Source organism: Mesoplodon mirus, assembly GCF_964341445.2.
Source record: "Mesoplodon mirus genome assembly, chromosome: 17".
In the NCBI taxonomy this organism is placed as follows: Eukaryota; Metazoa; Chordata; class Mammalia; order Artiodactyla; family Ziphiidae; genus Mesoplodon; species Mesoplodon mirus.
The window spans coordinates 46,997,634-47,018,509 of record NC_138993.1 but is presented as its reverse complement, the minus strand read 5'-3'; the positions used below and the strand labels follow the sequence as shown (position 1 = coordinate 47,018,509).

The 20,876-nt window shown below is 36.5% G+C and overlaps 1 protein-coding gene and 1 pseudogene across 4 annotated transcripts in view; both read right to left on the bottom strand.

Moving 5' to 3' along the window:
- Positions 1-20,876, bottom strand: part of PIBF1 (progesterone immunomodulatory binding factor 1) — a 202,973-nt gene that overhangs the window by 104,034 nt on the left and 78,063 nt on the right. The gene's annotated exons all lie outside the window — the stretch shown is intronic.
- LOC309792470 (rab GDP dissociation inhibitor beta-like) lies at positions 15,496-16,387 on the bottom strand (annotated as a pseudogene). The gene has a single exon. The product of its transcript is annotated as a rab GDP dissociation inhibitor beta-like (transcript).

The following is a 20,876-nucleotide window of genomic DNA, read 5'->3' as shown; positions in this document are numbered from 1 at the left end:
AACTAGAGAAAGCCTGCACACAGCAATGAAGACCCTATGCAGCCAAAAAATAAATAAATAAATATAAATAAGTTAATTAAAAAAATAAAGTGATGAAAGAGGAAGAACCTACAACCAAGATTACTCTACCCAGTTAGGATCTCATTCAGACTTGACAGAGATATCAAAAGCTTTACAGACAAGCAAAAGTTAAGAGAATTCAGCACCACCAAACCAGTTCTACAACAAATGCTAAAAGAACTTCTCTAAGTGGGAAATACAAGAGAAGAAAAGGACCTACAAAAATAAACCCATAACAATTAAGAAAATGGTAACAGGAACATACATATCAAAAATTACCTTAAATGTGAATGGATTAAATGCTCCAACCAAATGACACAGGCTCACTGAATGGATTCAAAAACAAGACCCATATATATGCTGTCTACAGGAGACCCACTTCAGACCTAGGGACACATACAGACTGAAAGTGAGAGGATGGAAAAAAGATATTCCATGCAAATTGAAATCAAAAGAAAGCTGGAGTAGCAATACTCATATCAGATAAAATAGACTTGAAAACAAAGAATGTTACAAGAGACAAGGAAGGACACTACATAATGATCAAGGGATCAATCCAAGGAGAAGATATAACAATTATAAATATATATGCACCCAACATAGGAGCACCTCAATACATAAGGCAACTGCTAACAGCTATAAAAGAGGAAATCGACAGTAACACAGTAATAGTGGGGGACTTTAACACCTCACTTGCACCAATGGACAGATCATCCAGGCAGAAAATTAATAAGGAAACACAAGCTTTAAATGACACAATAGGCCAGATAGATTTAATTGATTTTTATAGGACATTCCAACCCAAAACAGCAGATTACACTTTCTTCTCAAGTGCACACAGAATAGATCAGGATAGATCAGGTTAGATCACATCTTGAATCACAAAATCAAGCCTTGGTAAATTAAGAAAACTGAAATCATATCAAGCATCTTTTCCGACCACAACACTATGAGATTAGAAATCAATTACACGGAAAAAAACGTAAAAAAACACAAACACTTGTAGGCTAAACAATGTGTTACTAAATAACCAAGAGATCACTGAAGAAATCAAAGAGGAAATCAAAAAAATACCTAGAGACAAACGACAGTGAAAACAGGACAATCCAAAACCTATGGGATGCAGCAAAGGCAGTTCTAAGAGGTAAGTTTATAGCAATACAAGTCCACCTCAGGAAACAAGAAAAATCTCAGATAAACAATCTAAGGTCAGAGAAAAAGAACAAAAACCCCCCAAAGTTAACAGAAGGAAAGGAATAATAAAGATCAGAGCAGAAATAAGTGAAATAGAAACAAAGAAAATAGCAAAGATCAATAAAACTAAAAGCTGGTTCTGAGAAGATAAAACTAAAAGCTGGTTCTGGTTTTGAGAAGATAAAATAGATAAACCTTTAGCCAGTCTCATCAAGAAAAAGAGGGAGAGTACTCAAATCAATAAAATTAGAAATGAAAAAGGAGTTACAACAGACACTGCAGAAATACAAAACATCATAAGAGACTACTACAAGCAACTCTATGCCAATAAAATGGAAAACCTGCAGGAAATGGACAGACCAATCACAAGTAACAAAATTGACAGTGTGATTAAAAACCTTCCAACAAACAAAAGTCCAGGACCAGATGGCTTCACAGGTGAATTCTATCAAACATTTAGAGAAGAGCTAACATCCATCCTTCTCAAACTCTTCCAAAAAATTGCAGAGGAAGGAACACTCCCAAACTCATTCTATGAGGCCACCATCACCCTGATACCAAACCCAGACAAAGACACTACAAAAAAAGAAAATTACAGACCAATATCACTGATGAATATAGATGCAAAAATCCTCAACAAAATACTAGCAAACAGAATCCAACAACACATTAAAAGGATCATACACCATGATCAAGTGAGATTTTTCCCAGGGATGCAAGGATTCTTCAATATATGCAAATCAATCAATGTGATACACCATATTATCAAATTGGTGAATAAAAACCATATGATCATCTCAATAGATGCAGAAAAAGCTTTTGACAAAATTCAACGCCATTTATGATAAAAACCCTCCAGAAAGTGGGCATAGAGGGAGGGAACCTACCTCAACATAATAAAGGCCATATACGACAAACCCACAGCAAACATCATTCTCAATGGTGAAGAACTGAAACCATTTCCTCTAAGATCAGAAACAAGACAAGAATGTCCACTGTCACCACTATTATTCAACATAGTTTTTGAGGTCCTAGCCATGGCAATCAGAGAAGAAAAAGAAATAAAAGGAATACAAATTGGAAAAGAAGAAGTAAAACTGTCACTGTTCGCAGATGACATGATACTATACATAGAGAATCCTAAAGATGCCACCAGGAAACTACTAGAGCTAATCAATGAATTTGGTAAAGTTGCAGGATACAAAATTAATGCACGGGGCTTCCCTGGTGGCACAGTGGTTAAGAATCCACCTGCCAATGCAGGGGACATGGGTTCAAGCCCTGGTCCAGGAAGATGCCACATGCCGCACAGCATCTAAGCCTGTGTGCCACAACTACTGAGCCTGTGCTCTAGAGCCCCGAGCCACACTACTGATCTTGCATGCCACAACTATTGAAGCCCGTGCGCCTAGAGCCCGTGCTCTGCAACAAGAGAAGCCACTGCAATGAGAAGACCCTGCACTGCAATGAAGAATAGCCCCTGCTCACCGCAACTAGAGAAAGCCCGCGCACAGCAACAGACCCAATGTAGTCAAAAAAAAATTAATGCACAGAAATATCTTGCATTCCTATACACTAACAATGAAAGATCAGAAAGAGAAATTAAGGAAACAATCCCATTCACCACTGCAACGAGAAGAATAAAATACCTAGGAATAAACCTACCTAAGGAGGTAAAAGACCTGTACTCAGAAAACTATAAGACACTGATGAAAGAAATCAAAGATGACACAAACAGATGGAGAGATATACCATGTTCTTGGATTGGAAGAATCAACATTGTGAAAATGTCTATACTACTCAAAGTAATCTACAGATTGAATGCAATTCCTATCAAATTACCAGTGGCATTTTTGACAGAACTAGAACACAAAATCTTAAAATTTGTATGGAGACACAAAAGACCCTGAATAGCCAAAGCAGTCTTGAGGGAAAAAAACTGAGCTGGAGGAATCAGACTCCCTGACTTCAGACTATACTACAAAGCTACAGCAATCAAGACAATACGGTACTGTCACAAAAACAGAAACATAGATCAATGGAACAGGATAGAAAGCCCAGAGATAAACCCACACACCTATGGTCAACTAATCTATGACAAAGGAGGCAAGGATATACAATGCAGAAAAGACAGCCGCTTCAGTAAGTGGCAATGGGAAAACTGAACAGCTACATGTAGAAGAATGAAATTAGAACACTCCCAAACACCATAAACAAAAATAAACTCAAAATGGATTAGAGACCTAAATGTAAGGCTGGACACTATAAAACTCTTAGAGGAAAACATAGGAAGAACACTCTGACATAAATCATAGCAAGATTTCTTTTTTGATCTACCTTCTAGGGTAATGAAAATAAAAACAAAAATAAACAAATGGGACCTAATGAAACTTAAGACTTTGCAAAGCAAAGGAAATTACAAACAAGACAAAAAGACAACCCTCAGAATGGGAGAAAATATTTGCAAATGAATCAACGGACAAAGGATTAATCTCCAAAATATATAAACAGCTCATGCAGCTCAATATTAAAAAAACAAACAACCCAATCCAAAAATGGGCGTAACGCGGAGTGGCTGGGCCCGTGGGCCGTGGGTGCTGGGCCTGCATGTCTGGAGCCTGTGTTCTGCGGCGGCGGGAGGCTGTGGCGGTAAGAGGCCCGTGTACCACAAAAAACAAAACAAAACAAAACAAAACAAAAAAACAAAAATGGGCAGAAGACCTAAATAGACATTTCTCCAAAGAAGACATACTGATGGCCAAGAAGCACATGAAAAGCTGCTCAACATCACTAATTATTAGAGAAATGCAAATCAAAACTACAGTGAGGTATCACCTCACACAAGTGAGAATGGGCATCATCAGAAAATCTGCAAACAACAAATGCTGGAGAGGGTATGGAGAAAAGGGAACCCTCTTGCACTGTTGGTGGGAATGTAAATTGATACAGCCACTATGGAGAACAGTACGGAGGTTTCTTAAAAAACTAAAAATAGAATTACCATATGACCCAGCAATCCCACTACTGGGCATATACACAGAAAAAACCATAATTCAAAAAGACACATGCACCTCAACGTTCACCACAGCACTATTTACAATAGCCAGGTCACGGAAGCAACCTAAATGCCCATCGACAGACGAATGGATAAAGAAGATATGGTACATATATACAATGGAATATTAGTCATAAAAAGGAATGAAATTGGGTCATTTGTAGGACCTGGATGGATCTAGATACTGTCATACAGAGTGAAGTAAGTCAGAAAGAGAAAAACAAATATCGTATATTAATGCATATATGTGGAACTCAGAAAAATGGTACAGATGAGCCAGTTTGCAGGGCAGAAATAAAGACACAGACGTAGAGAACAAACGTATGGACACCAAGGGCTGAAAGCTGCGGGGTGGTGGGGTTGATGGTGGGATGAATTGGGAGATTGGGATTGACATGTATATACACTGATGTGTATAAAATTGATGACTAATAAGAACCTGCTGTATATATATATAAAAAGCAGCGAAGATGACTTGTTTTGGAAAACTATTTTAATTGTTTTAATTTAAAAAGTGCCTCAAGTGATACTGAAGGTTCATGTAATGAGACTGAAGCGTTCTTTTACATAATGTAATTTTAAATATTTACATATAACTAAATCAAGCAAGGATTTTAAAGCCAGACTGTGTGGGTCCACACCTTCCCCTTACTACCTATGTCTCAGTTTCCATAGCTATAAAATGTGAATAATTATAGTAATATCATCATGTTATGAGGATTAAATGAACTAATGTTAGTAAAATGCTTAAAACTGTGCTGGTACATTAAACACTAAGTATTTGTTGAATGAAATTAAATACTCAAGATTGCCAGACACTTTTTATAAAAATTAAAAAAAAAAAGGGCTGTCATGGGTAAAATGATAGGTGACCTTACATGCTTTCCTGGACAAGCAGTTCCATTTTTCAATCTGGCCTACATGTCTCATCATATTTCATATGAACCATAAGATGTTCTAATTACTTGAAATATAGAAATTTTGGAAGCATAGAACTTGATTTGTTTTCCGGTTAGTAGAATGTAAATATCTTATCCTTACCAAGACACAGAACTATGTCTTCAAAGTCAAATAATTTTTCATTTGCCCAGCTAAAGAGATGCACTGGGAAAAGCATGCTGATATCCAAGAAGCAGTCCACAAACGGTGACCCGCCTACTCAGACCTGGGAATGGCCACAGAGAAGGAGGTGGATAATGACCACTGCTACTTGTGGAAGCTCCTGAAAAGCTGGCATAAATGCTTTAGATGAGGAATCAGCAAATTTCTTCTGTAAAGGTCCAGAAGCAAAAATTTTAGGCTTTGTGCAGTTGTAGCATGAAAGGAGGCATAGATGATCCATAAGCAAATGTGTGTGGCTGTGTTCCAATAACACTTTATTTATGGACACTAACATTTGAATTTCATAATTTTCAAATGTCATGACATAGTCTTCTGATTTTTTTCTAATAATTAAAGAATATAAAAACCATTTTTAGCTTGCAGGCTGTGCTAAAACAGATGGCAGGCTAGATTTGGTTTGGCTCTGATTTGAATTGTCAACCTCTGATTAAAAGCTCTGGAACATTACTGACAACATGCTAACCAAGTCCATGACCTGGCTCTTACTGCTGCTTGGAATAAACTTACTCATATCTATTAGACTATTATATTCTCTGCACTGGGTGTTCCAAAAATTGCTGTCTTTTATTAAGACATTCAGAGCCCTCTTCACTCTCCTTTGACAACTCCCTCTTTACTAAGATCAGTTATCTATCCAGCAAAGGTTTCTTCTGCTTCCCAACTTTCAATTATTTTTTGTCTGACGCTCCCACCCTGGCCATAAAGTAGAGAAATAAATTTGAATACTGGCACAACCACCCATTGGCTATACCTTTTTTAATCACTCAAAGAAACCCAGCTTTATTGGGATATAATTTACATACATAAAGTTCACCAATTTTGAGTATATAAGTCTATGAGTTTCAACAAATGTTTATAGTCATATAACCATGGCCACAATCATGATACAGAACATTTCCATCAAACCCCCAAATTCTCTGTGCTTCTTTGAAGTCAATATTTTTAACCTACCTCTGGCTCTTGGTGACTGACCATCTGTCATTAGTTTTGTCTTTTCTAGAGTGTCACAAAAATGAAATCAAACAGTATGTAGCCTTTTGTAACTGCCTTCTTTCATTCAACATAATGCGTTTTAAAAGATTCACCCATGTTGTTGCATGTTGAGTAGTTGGTTTCTTTTTCTTGCTGAGTAGTTTTACATAGTATGAATATACCAAAATTTGTTCATTCATTCACTATCTGATGAGTATTTGGGTTGTTTTCAGTTTGGGACCATTATGATAAAGCTGCTATAAACATTTACAGACAGGTCCTGTGTGGACACACGTTTTTATTTCTCTTGGGTAAATAACCAGAAGTAGGACTGCTGAATCATGTAGTAAGTTAATGTTTAACTTTATAAGAAACTGCCAAACTGTTTTCCAAAGTGACTGTACCGTTCTGAATTTGTACCAGCAATGTATGGATACTCCACCTAATCCACAATCTTGTCAACATCTGGTAACAACAGCATTTTAAAATTGAGCCATTCTAGATTGTAGAATTCTGGTTGTCGTGGTATCTAATTGTGGTTTTCGTTTTCATTTTCCTCATGACTGATGATGTTGAGCATCTCTTCTTTTGCTTACTGGTTATTTGCATTTCTTCTTTCATGAAATGTCTATTCAAACCTTGAAACCCCCCCCCTCCCTTTTTTTTAAATTGGAATGTTTATCTTCAGTTGTAAGCATTCTGGATACAAGTCCTTTATTAGATACCTTTTTGGCAAATATTTTCCCCAAGTCTGTGTCTTGCCTTTTCCTTTTTTATCAGAAGAGCAAAAATTTCTTTTTTGATGAAGTCGAATTTAACAAGTGTTTTCTTCATGCTTCACGCTCTCTGTGTCCTATTTATGTACTCTTTTTTTTTTTTTGCGGTATGCGGGCCTCTCACTGTTGTGGCCTCTCCCATTGCGGAGCGCAGGCTCAGCGGCCATGGCTCACGGGCCTAGCCGCTCCGTGGCATGTGGGATCCTCCCGGACCGGGGCACGAACCTGTGTCCCCTGCATCGGCAGGCGGACTCTCAACCACTGCGCCACCAGGGAAGCCCTATGTACTCTTTGATAAACCCAAGGTTAATAAGATTTTTCTCTTATTTTTTTTTCTAGTTTTTGTCCTTATATTTAGATTTATGAATGATTATAAATTAATTTTTATATTTTGTTTGAGGTAAGGGTTGAGGTGTAGTTTTTTGCATATGGATATCAAAACATTCTAGCATGTTGTTGAAAAGACTATGTAATTCCTTATTGAACTATCCTGGCACTTTCATCTCTTTCTTAAAAATTATTTTGGATATTCTGGGTCCTGTACATTTCCATATAAATTTTAGGTTAGTTTCTCATTTTCTACAAAATACCTGCTGAGTTTTTCATCATAATTGCACTGAATCTATTCATCACTTTGGGGACAACTGCCACTTTAGCAATATTCAGTGTTCCAATCTATGAATGTGATGTGTCTCTCTACTTATTTAGGTCTACCTTACTTTTTCTCAGCAATATTTACTAGTTTTCAGTGTCATGTACTTGCTTCATATTTTGTTAATTTTATCCTTAAATACTTAGTATTTTTGATGTTATTACAGATAGTATTAAAAAACTTTTAATTTTCAAAATTTTCAACTGCTTATTGCTAGTATACAGAAATACAGTTGACTTTTTTCATGATGACCCTGTATTCTGTAATCTTGCTAAAGTTACATTAGTTTAATAGCTTGCTTGTAGATTTCAGCTATGACATTTTAAGAAAACAACCTCCTTCAGCCTTAATTTCCTCACTTAAAAAAATTAGCATTTGTGAGAAATAATAGAAATTGAGAAAAAAATTAATTAAGGAAGGAAAAAAACTCTCAAAGCATTTGGCACAGTATCTAACCCACAGAAAGTATTTAGCACTTATTAAATCTCTTCCCAAACTTCACAGTTCTTAGTACAAGTTTCAGCAATGTTGACGTGTCCCAAATTTTTATCTTATAGGCCTGATCTTTCTCCCAGGCTTGAGTTCCTTAGTCCCATTTATTTACCATATTTTTATTATGTCAGTGGTGTGTTAGAACTTCAAGTACAAGTCCTAAATCAATATCATAACCTTCATTCATCCATGAATCACCTCTGCTTTCAGAAAGTCTTATTTCTGATTATGAAATCATTGTCAACTCCACTATCCAAACTTTTGTAGGAGTCACTGATAACTGCCCCAAACGTACTTTCAAATCTAGTCAGTCACTGAGTCCTTAATAACCACGATAGCTACTGTTTAATGTTGATTATGTGACAAACTCTATGCCAAACACTAATTTAGTCTTCACAACAATTCTATGAGTTAAGTTACTATTACTGTCTTCATTTTATAGATGAGGAAACTGAGACACAGAGGTTAAATATCTTTCCTAAAGCATGCACCCAGTAACAACAGAGCCAGTATCATAAGCTAGGCAATCTATGTCCAGAAACAGTAATCTGAAACATAAATTATATTGCCTCTAATGTGTGCAGACCGTAGGATCCACTTGTTTGTGAAGATAGTGGGATTGGGTACACTTAGAGGATATCTGGGGAAATCCAAGAAATATTTAATGCTCCATTAAATGCATTAATGCACCCTCAGCATGATGTTCTTGAAAAAGACAGGTGCAAAGAGGCCAGGAGCAAATGGGAAATAAAATTATGACTATGTTATTAGCTGGGCTCATAGTGAAAACGCCAATTCAGAGGTGTCTGGTAGATGTGGATGGAGAATGAGATAGGTTTAAGGTTTAAGACAGGCCATTAAGCCCCAGTCCCATCTTAACATGGGCTAGCTTCTGAAGAGTAAATACATCAGCGTGTATATACTGCCAAAGGCTGAAAATTGCAAGTGATCTCCAACCCTGCTTTTCTAGTCACAGGAAAAGAGGAAGCGGAAGAGCAAGCTGCCCTCATGATTTTGACCTTTTTGCTAGAGGCTACCCAAATAGAAACACGGCCCGAACAATGTCTTGGAATAGGATCCAAACATATTAGAAATTTCTTTTCTCTAGGAAAGGGAGCGTGGTGAGTAGAGAGCAGGGTAGAAAAATCTACACAAGTCACCATCCCACAGCTGTATTTCTAAAACCAATTTTCCCATCTATTCCCTATGCCATCACACCAATTGAGGCCATGGTTACATGTCACCTGAGCTTCAGGTGCTCCTATTCACGGTATCTTGAATTACTCTGAATATATATATATAGAAGTCTATAGAATATATATATATATATATATATATATATATAAAGTATGTCTATATAGATATATTACTGCCAAGTTAATCCTCTAAAATGATTTTTATCACATCACCCCTCATTGCTAACTGAAGAAATATAAGCCCTTTATTCTGACATTTCAGGCCTACCAGAATATGAAATTATTTATATTCTCTACCTAACTGTACACTCCAAATCAGTTGACTGAATTATCTGTTGTTTCCTGACAATCCTTTACTTTTTTTTTCTCCTACATTTAGGAAGGTTTGTAAAGTTATGGGACTGCTCTTCTCTCAGATCTGCATATCACAATTCATACTTCAGATGCTTGTTTCATAGACCACCTCCTCTAAAAGGTCATTCCCGATACTCCTTTAAAATAGATAGGGACATTCATAGACCAGTATCTACTCCTTAAGATAGAGAACATTTTGCTTTAAAATATAAATATATATATACATTTATTCTTTCTGCTCTTTGGAAACAAAAATCATATTTTAAGATTTTTTTTTCTTCTACAGTGTTATGCACAAAGGTTCAATGAATATTGAGTTGAATACTTTCTAGCCCAGCATAAGAAAAATTCAGAGAGCGATTTTACCACCCTATTACTGTTATCATAGTCCACACTCCATCAAAGAGAAATCTGAGCACAGCATAACGTATTTTTCTCCATATTCTCCTCTGAAACTATGGGGAAGAGATATGTTTCTCTTTTGCTTTCTGAGGTTCATTGTAAAGTACGGAGTTCATGATGTTGGCTCCCATTTAAAATAAAAGGAAATAAGGCAAGCAGTGTTAAACATTTGGAATTGACAGGAAGGAAGCCTTAAGTTCATCCACATATTAAAGAAACGAGGGAGGCAGAGAACATTTCAAAGAATTGTGCAATGGATACTCAAATTCTCACAGGGAAGAGGCAGTCACGGCAATTAATTTCCATTAGGTTCTATTATAAAATGGTCAAGGAAAATGAGTTTAGCTGTATGGAATTTTACTTTAGGTACAATTATGTAGGTATAAATTTGTAACACCTATCAGATAGTATTAGCAACTAAAAATTCTTAGAAGTGTTTATAAAATTATATCATAATTTTTATAAATAAAATTCATAAAAAGCAAAAAGTTAGATACCTTTTTCATAGTTCTATTCAAATGAACCCCAAGAATTACTATTGCTGCACTTTTTATTGAAAGCTTATAAAAAGTTTGAGCCATTAGTTCAACATTTCTCTAGTGCTCTCTATCATCAAAGACATATGTATGGTTTAAGAAGTCATAAACTTTAGCTGTCTTGGTATACCTTAATTTGTAAATGTAGTGCTTAAAATTTGTGTGATGAGAACTGGTACATAAACTTGCAGAAAGGTTGTTAGAGCTTACAATTTCTTATAAGTGTAATGCTTAATATCTAAGGGAGCTATTGATAATGGTGGGCAAGGGGTAGTTTCTATAATGAAAAGAGGCATTATTTACTATATTGGATAACACATATAAATGTAGAGTAGCTAGCAACATGGAAAACTGGTTAAAAAACTGTTTTCCTTTAGAAGCATTCAGTTCATAGTTTTAATTTTCAAAAATTAGAGACCAGCACTTTAGTTAAACAACCTGATTTATATTTTACAAGTGCTATTTGGGGTCCAAAAAAATGTTTACTATATACAAATGATTGAATTTAATAACACATTTCCCATTTAAACATGTTGACTTATTTCTGGATCAATGCACAGTTTAACCAATGGCAAAAGTTGAGAAGTGAGTAAGAATAGACATGTCCTGTGGTAGCAACATACAGAACATTCCATTCTCATAAATGACAGGCTATTAACCATATGCTGATTTTCCTGTAAACTACTTTAAAAAACAATTTCAAAGCTAACATTTCATTGTCATTTACAGGTATATGAGTTCCTTTACAGGTTTACATACGGACAGTCTATCTGACTAGAATGATCTGGGTGTACCCTTGCCTGGAGGCTGGGAGATGTATTCTTTTGGGCATTTTCCATCTCTGTGATTTTGGACAAAAGGAATTTTAGAAATGGTAGGCATCATTACATTTGGAGTATCTATGAATATTCTAGCTAATAGAAGTTCATATTTGGGGTCCCAGTGAACTAAGAGAAAACATCTGAATTCTAATAATAGGTATGTGGATGTCAGTTAAGTTTCACTGTTTGAATACCCATTAACTCATTTCCTACTTTTAACAAATACACAGATTAGATTTTTCATTTGTAAAATAAAAACACATTGCCTTTAAGCTAAAACAATCCACTCAAAAAATACATGGATATATATTTTAAAACTCACAACAATGCAAGGGAAATCCCAACAGTAAATTACTAATAATCAATATAAACAGTAAGTTGAGGAAAGGGATCCCCTTCTTCAGAGAGCCTTGTAACAAGTCAAGTTATCCATCAGCATGAAACAGTTTTACGAGATTGTGTCAGAGATTGCTCCTAACCCTTTATCTTTATCGTACTGAATACAGAACAGACACAACTGAACTTTAAAAGTCAACTAACTGGATGATGAGAACAAATAAAAATAGTTAACATTTACTGAGAACTTAAAACTGTATAATAAATATCATTTAGTTCTGTGATGCACAGAATTATGTAATATATCAGTTATGTTTGCTCCTTCATTTACAAGTAAGACACTTTAATGGATAAAAGGAATTGAGAATATCCTCACATATGGTAACAATGATTTCTGGAATTTCTTCATATCTAGTAACAATGATTTCTATAGAAGGAGAAACTAAATGATCACATATCTGGCATATGCCATAGAAATAAACAGGTTACACATACATTTATTAAAACCAGGAAGGGCTAAAATTTTGCTGACTGAAAAAAATAAGTAGAACAAAAATAAAACATGAAAGTCATTATATTATTAAGGCATTCAAGATCTTACTTATTGAAGCTTAAATAGAGTAAAGCAAAATTCAATCGCTATATAGAAGAAAGCAATTATACGGTCTAAATGAAGTTAATATAGCTTAGCTTAAAGCTAGGCTTTTACACTGTTTCTGTTGAAAACATCCAACTCTGTTTCTTTAGCCCTTAATGTCATTGCCATGATGTTCTTAAAAAATGTTACTAAAAGTCATGTAGGATGTCTTTTAATTCATAATAAATATGCCACAACATCATATGGTACAGAGTCTAGAATCATTAAGGTGCCATTTGCTCAAGAGCAAGTAATTTGCTAAATGTCGTTAGTAGGTTGAAAAGATAATCTAACTTTATAGATATTTAATAACTCCTAAAATTCGCTGATACCTTAAAAAGTTCTGGTTGGATAACTTAAAAATAAAATCATATTCCGATTGGAGGATCTGAATAAATACTAATTCAAATGACTTAAAAGGCATATGGAGTGTGTTGAATGGTGGTCTCTCCCCAAAATGTATGTCCATGTTCTAACCCCCTAGGACCTGTAAATATTACCTTACACGGAAAAAGGTTTTTTTGCAGATGTGATTAAGTTAAATATCTTGAGGAGAAGAGCCTGTCCCGGGTTATTTGGGTGGGTCCTGAATGCAATCACATATATCCTTTTTTTTTTTTTTTTTGTGGTACACAGGCCTAGCTGCTCCGCAGTATGTGGGATCCCTCCCGGACCGGGGCACGAACCCGTGTCCCCTGCATTGGCAGGCGGACTCTCAACCACTGTGCCACCAGGGAAGCCCAATCACATATATCCTTATAAAACACATACAGGAGAGAAGGTGATGTGAAGACAGGGGCAGAGACTGGAGGTGATGTGGCCATAAGCCAAGGAAAGCAAGGAATACCTGGAGCCCCAGAAGATGGAAGAAGCAAAGAACAGATTGCCCCTAGAGCTTGTGGAGGGAGCATGGCCCTATAGACACCTTGGTTTCAGACTTCTGGCCTCCAGACTATGAGAATAAATTTCTGTTGTTTTAAGTCACCAAGTTTGTGGTAATTTTTTATGGCAACCACAGGAAATTAATACAGTGTCACTGTGAATTTTGTTGTTGTTGTTTTGTTTTGGTTTCCAGAGTTTGGCTTCATTTTGCAGTACAGAAATCATTCAGAGCCATTGTGAGACAGACATCGTTGAAGCAGAGGCTCTGTCAAATCAATACTGCGTTGCAGCTTGGTCCATTGAAGAAGCCACACTTGGGATACAAAAGAAGCTCTACATTTACCTGCTTTATGATAGGTTTCTTTCCCCTCTGCTCTCATCAATTTTATTAGGTTAAAACACCGTACAGAGGCTTCCTCCAAAATGACTCTCAAAGTCTGGAGTTTGGTTAGAATTGGAGGCCCACATAAACCAAGCTTGTGGCTGTGCTGCCTGGGCACTGTTATAACACGTGATGTAAACGAAAAGGGGTGGGGAGGAGTGAGGGATGCTATCCCTGATTACGGAACATTCGATTCTGAATCTCCTTAATGTCAAGAGGACAGATGGCACGCAAACTGTACTGACCCAGTTCTTGAGCAGCAGAAGCTCATAACCGTAAAGGTTACACTGATTAAAAGATACAAATACTATATCAAGTTCTCTGTATCAGTATCACGTTTTAAAACTGATTCTTCACTAGAAAAAATAAGCCAGTATCGGTTAAATTGAACAGAATGTGGGAACCTACCAATTCTGAAGAGCCACTCCATGAAAACAAGTTAATACATGATATTAGAAAGGGGAGGAATATTTACTGGTACAGCGCTCTGCAATCTCTCAGTTTTGATTACAAAAGCAGGCCTTACAATATTGATTTCATACAACATGCATCATTTGCCAAATTTTAAGTTTGTCCTAATTAGGTGGTAACATGTACTACTGTCAGTCTTCCCCATACATGTCATTTTTCTTCTGCTTCATTTCCTCAAACTCAGATCCCATCATCCTCTTATAGATGTCTTATAGATGTCCTTAATGTCATCACAGGTCATCTCAAAGTGAGTTGTTGCATCATACGTACGGGTTATAAAGATCTGGCTTTCTGTTCCCAAATATTTTGGTACAAGGAAGTCACTGATGCTAACGAATTTCTGCTCAGTTGGTTCCAACAGCTCCAGAGCTGGTCTGATTTCTTTCTCGGGTTCCTTGGTCTCCATGGTTGTGCCAGCGATGGCAATGTACTTGCCCTGTGCTGCCACATTGTATGCGGAGGAGATCATGCAGACATAGATATCTGACTTCTGGTTGACTTGGTACTGTGGAATAATGATCTGGCAGGAACTGGCGTTGTTGGTGTTCTTGATGGGGTGGCTGAGGATCCAGATGACTCTGATCACCTGGCCTAATTTTCTTTTCTTTTCTTTCCTTTTTTTTTTTTTTTTTTTTTTTTGTGGTACGCGGGCCTCTCACTGTTGTGGCCTCTCCCATTGCGGAGCACAGGCTCCGGACGCGCAGGCTCAGCGGCCATGGCTCACGGGCCCAGCCGCTCCACGGCATGTGGGATCCTCCCAGACCGGGGCACGAACCCGTGTCCCCTGCATCGGCAGGCAGACTCTCAACCATTGTGCCACCAGGGAAGCCCTCTTTTCTTCTTTTTTAATAGTTATTTATTTGGCTGTGTTGGGTCTTAGCTGTGGCATGCGGGATCCTTTGCTGCAGTGCATGGGCTTCTCTCTAGTTGTGGCCCATGGGCTCAGTAATTGTGGTGCTCGGGTTCTCTAGTTGTGGTGCTCGGGCTCCAGAGAGCGTAGGCTCAGGCTCAGTAGTTGCGGTGCGCGGGTTCAGTCGCCCCATGTTATGTTGGATCTTAGTTCCCCGACCAGGGATTGAACTCGCATCCCCTGTGTTGGAAGGTGAATTCTTAACCACTGGACCACCAGGGAAGTCTCTGGCCCACTTTCTCTACTCAATCACAGATGATGGAGTAGCTGGGATCACAGGTGAGCTTCTTACAGCGAGCAATCTCTCCTTCAGATTTTACACCAATCACTTTTCCATTTTGCATAATGATTTCTTCAATTGGTTTATTCAGCACGTATGTAACTCTGTAAATAGCACTTAGCTGTGAAAATCCTGTGGCAATTCTCCAAGGCTGCAGAGTGGATGAAGGTATGGGCTTTTGCCATATCTTGCCAAAGACTCACTGTAAAGTTTAATCCTGTTAATGGTTTCACAACATGGTTGATATAAATAGTCATCAGTTCTGTAAAGTGCCAGTGCATGACCAGTAAAACCTATAACATCTTGGCCCAAGTCAAATTTCTTATACACCTCTCTCATTGCCATCTTCCTAGGATCAATGCCCTCAAAAGTTCTAGGATAGTTCTCATCAAAGTTGGCAACATACACCAGGAATTTTCTGAATCGACGTTTTTCAAACGCCTCATTAGGCTAGATGCCAGGGCTTCTGCTTCAGTGGAAGGAGCCTTGTAGATTTTTCCTCCTTTATAAACAAATCTCCCTTCAGTCACTTGGAAATCCAGATAGCGAATGACCTGTGTAAAAAGCAGCATCTTAACCAGCTGACCATTTGCCATAAGGAACTTGGGAATTAAGTCAACATTCCAGTCTCTTCCCCTCCCCATTGATGCTGGTGGTGCTCCGGGTATTTTAAATCTTTTGTATAAATCTTCCAGTGGTGTTATAGATGATGCACTCTCTCCTCCCTAATATGGGTTTCTATCCATGTGAAGAACTTTCTTTCCATCCACTGACATTATACCTGACAGGATACATTCCATCAGGCCGGTGCCCAGCATGATCATGTCGTACAACTCATCTTTAAAGTGTTAGGGACTTCCCTGGTGGTGCAGTGGTTAAGAATCTGCCTGCCAATGCAGGGGACACAGGTTCGATCCCTGGGCTGGGAAGATCCCACATGCCACGGAGCAACTAAGCCTGTGCGCCACAACTACTGAGCCCACGTGCCGCAACTACTGAGCCCATGTGCTGCAACTACTGAAGCCCATGTGCCTAGAGGCCGCGCTCCACAACAAGAAGCCACCGCAATGAGAAGTCCATGCCGCAAGGAAGAGTAGCCCCTGCTCACCGCAACTAGAGAAAGCCCGCGCGCAGCAACGAAGACCCAGCGCGGCCAAAAACAATAAATTAAATTAAAAAAAAAAGTGTTAAAAAGAATAAGGCACAGTGTAAACATCATTACGATAAAAATTAAGATATTAAAATCGTTAACAATGGACAGCTTGGTCAACTGAAATCTGCCAGAAGATTCATAAGATTTACAGGATTGCATAAATTTATAAAAGGTAATTATTAAATACTTATCAAGAGTTGGCAATATGTAAAATTCTCCATAAAGTATTAGATTTTACAAACATTCATGTAGCACCAGTTATATGTCCAGAAATGTATTAGGCTCCATGCACTATAATAGAAAAAAAGCCTGAATGGTTTATAGAAACTAAACTACTACCTATTATATGGGTATTTAAAAAGTTAATACACGTAAAACACAAAAGTGCTAGGCATAGTAAGAGATAAATAAATATTAACTTTATTATCTAGAATAAATCTTATTTTTTCTTAAGTATCTTCTATCAATAAAAAGATCCTTATGCTACAACTTTTTAATATAATATTAAGAGGGTTTATGTAGTAACAAAATTTTTAAAAGCTTAACTATCTGATTTTTATTCATGGCAACCATTTTTTTATTCCTCTAAAACATACACTTCCAATCAATCCTGTTTCCTTTTTATTGAAAGAACTTTTCATAATGACTGCAGTACTGAAGTATAATTTAGAAGCAGTCTCTAAAACTGGAAGTAACATTCATCTAAATATGCCTGCCAAGTTTAAAAATGTATTAGGAGTTAAATTGAAACATGTTGAAAATGACTCATTGTGGACCAGAATATACACAGTAGGAAATAAGAGCTCATTTACAAGTGGGAGAAATACACTCACACTTCAACTGTGGTAATTCTCTGGACTTTCCTTCCAGTAAACATCATATTTTAAAATAATCATGGAAAATATCTTACTTTTAACTGAAGTTTTTATGAGTTGATTTAGTCAGCTGGCATTCCAATATTTTACACATATCTTTTTTTGGACATGGATATATTTACCAAATGTAAATCTATGAATATTTCCCCCTAAGCAACAGAGCAGCAGCCTATAAAGAAAGCTGTACACACACACACACACACACACACACACACACACACACTCTGTGATTCAATTCATATGTAGAATGACTGACCACCTATGACTCTGGATTTCTAAGAAAGCATCTTAAAAAATGTGCAGATATATAATAAAGTGTTTTCTTTCATTTACAAACACAACGTTATTGATGAGTCACCAGGAGGACATGTACTTGAGTTCTTTTTCTAGTAATACTTAGATATTTGTACTGATTCTATCTACTCTCTCCGCTTGTGACGCAAAATTACACATTTCTGAGGCAGCTGGCTAGATTTAGAAAATATCATAGACCCCACTCATCCCCCTCCACCCACTTCTGCAAAAAAGAAAAAAAAAAAAGGTCTGTAAGATGAATGATCTGAAACCTTGATCTCACTACCACACGTTCCCTCTAAGCTAATTAATAAGCCACATACTGAACTGTATCTTTGATCATAACTTTAATGTGACCCTTAAGCTGAATTCAGTGAAAAAGTGCTTATGAATTAACAACATGATTCCAGTTTGTTTAAATTTTCTGAGCTTTATTTCCTATTTCATCAATTATTTATTGATCAGGAAGTGTAGTAAACAGTTCATTATAGTAACTGTTGGCACCCTCCTTTATCTAGAAATTTTATCTAGAAACTATCCCTACCCTCAAACCATGTTTTAAATGATCCCTGGCAACAACGAGCAGTCTGGGTGTGGGCTGTAACCCAAAGTGGGACAATCAGCACTTTCCCTGTGGCAAATTCGATGCATAAATGCTCTGGAGCATCTCTTCATTGTGTATATATCGTCATGACAAAGGGAGTCTCAAGATCCTGAATTATTAAAACAAATTTTAATAAATATTTATTGCAGAATAGTTTTAGATCCTGTGTTATTTTTCATTTTATTTTTTTCATCTTTATATATCCAGAGTCACTTATTGTGAAAAGAATATAGTTTAGTTTTTGACCCAAACTGTATTTCTTTCTTGTATAATAGTGAGTTCATCACATTTACAACTGTTGTCAGAAAAGACACAATCGGTCGTCTGCCGTCTCAAGAATTTATATTTTCTATGTTTTGCTTCTTTGTTGTTTGCTTTGTTATCTATCTTTTGTTATAAGGTCTGTGCTTTCTTTTTTCTTCCCTCTCCTCTGGCAATATACAAAGGATATTGCCTGTTTTCAGTTTAATTAATGTTTTGTTTCCTGACTAATATGTTTAAATAGATATTTCTTGATAAAACCACTAAATCTTATGAAATTTGAGGAAATTATAATTACACAATATTATGTATATTATATATACACTATTTCCTCTTACCATCAATTCTCTAATTTTAGTTGCAAGTTGCTATTTTTGCCTCTACTTATGCTAAATTTTTATGTGTAATTTCCCCATAACAATTATGATTACAATGTGTTTTGAAAGCAGAATGACAATAGTTATTGAGATTTAATTTTACATTAAATATTCACTGCCAGTTCTTTTATACCTTGACATCTCAATTCGTGAGGTTTTGTTTTTTTTTTTTTTTAATGAGTTCTTTGATTCTTTGGTTAGTGAGGTTACCATTTCAAGTAGGTTTTTCAGGAATGCCATGTGGGTAACACGCTTCCTGAGTCCTCACATGATTAGTGAGTTTTCATCACTCAGGAGGCAGAAAATGTCAACCCTCACATAGTCTCACTTACCTGAATCACACTCTTGTTTTATTTCTCTCAAATAATTGTTACTTTCTAAAATTATCTTCTTTATTTTGTCGCTTATTTATATGTGTTGATTTAAACCATAGGAACGTAAATTCCACTGAGACAGAGACCACTGTTAAATCTTCAGTCCCAGTGTTAAAAGTGCTTGCTCAAAGCAGGTTGTTAATAAATACTGCTAAATGAATAAATAAAGTATAAAGTTATGGAGGAGAAACTTAAGCTCAACCTGTATTTTTTCCTTAGCAAATGACTTACTTATCCAGCCCAGATGCTTCTAATAATGTTCCTATTCAATAACTGCACTTGGATTTACTACATTGCTATTTCCCATCCTCTTCACACCACCCAGAATGTGGTGAGTTCTGATAAATTTCAGAAAGAATTTTCTTTTATTGTATCTCTAAATATTTTTTCCTCTTCCATTTTGTTTTCTTCCATTGACACACTAATTTTCTGAATGTGGATATGTGTTGTCTGTTCTCCATGTCTAATACCTCCTCTCTAACCATTTGTATCACTTCTTTGTTGCTTTCTCTTTTCTTTTTTTGATTTGTTTCTGCTTTATAAACCCCCCTTTAATTCAGTTTTCTGGATCTCCTTATCCCCCTTTTTTTCTTTAATTCCTTTGTAAGTTTTGTATGTCATTTTTCTATGTAATTTTTTTCTTTAACTTTGCCAGTCGCCTTCCATCTTATTCTTTTGCAAAGTCTTTGGTTTCAAAGAGTCTGTGCTTTCTTAAATTCTTTTAGTTGTGAATACGTTATAATCTATAAAATCTTTCTAGATTCCTAGTATAGATCTTTTAAAATGTTCTCTTTATCTTCTGCAGCTTTTATAGGACTCCTGCTGTCTCCTTCCACTTAAAAAAATATTTATATATATCTCATACTTGTCTTCCCTGAAACCACCCCCATCACTTAATAATCTTTGAAGGAAGGCAGTTCTAGCCAAGCCTTCATTTTGCTCTTTCCTGTTTAACAAAACATTGTTTGGATTGTTCCATAATCCAATGAACTGGAGGACTAGGAAAATATTATCTGATCAGTAATTTCCTTGCTTAAAGGCAGGGAGAAAGCTGAGGTTATAAGAAGTTAGTCTGGAAGCTTATGTTTGTATTTTCTCCAAATACTTTTACCCATGGTCAAGTTTATGGGATTGGAAGTTTATAGTTCTAGTCTTGTCTCTCATATTTTGTATTTATTTCTCTCTTTCTGGGAGAGTTAGTCATATTGGTAAAAAGTCAATTTAGACTACAAATTTCATCATAACCCCTCAGATTTTAAATAACCCCCATTCAACCTATGGAACAGCAAGGATTCTTCTCTTCAATTTATCTGTTTTACATCTATTTGGTTTGCTTTAATACAAACCCCATCACTCTTGGTTAAGAATATAAATCACACCAAAGGAAAACAGATACAGCACAACTAAA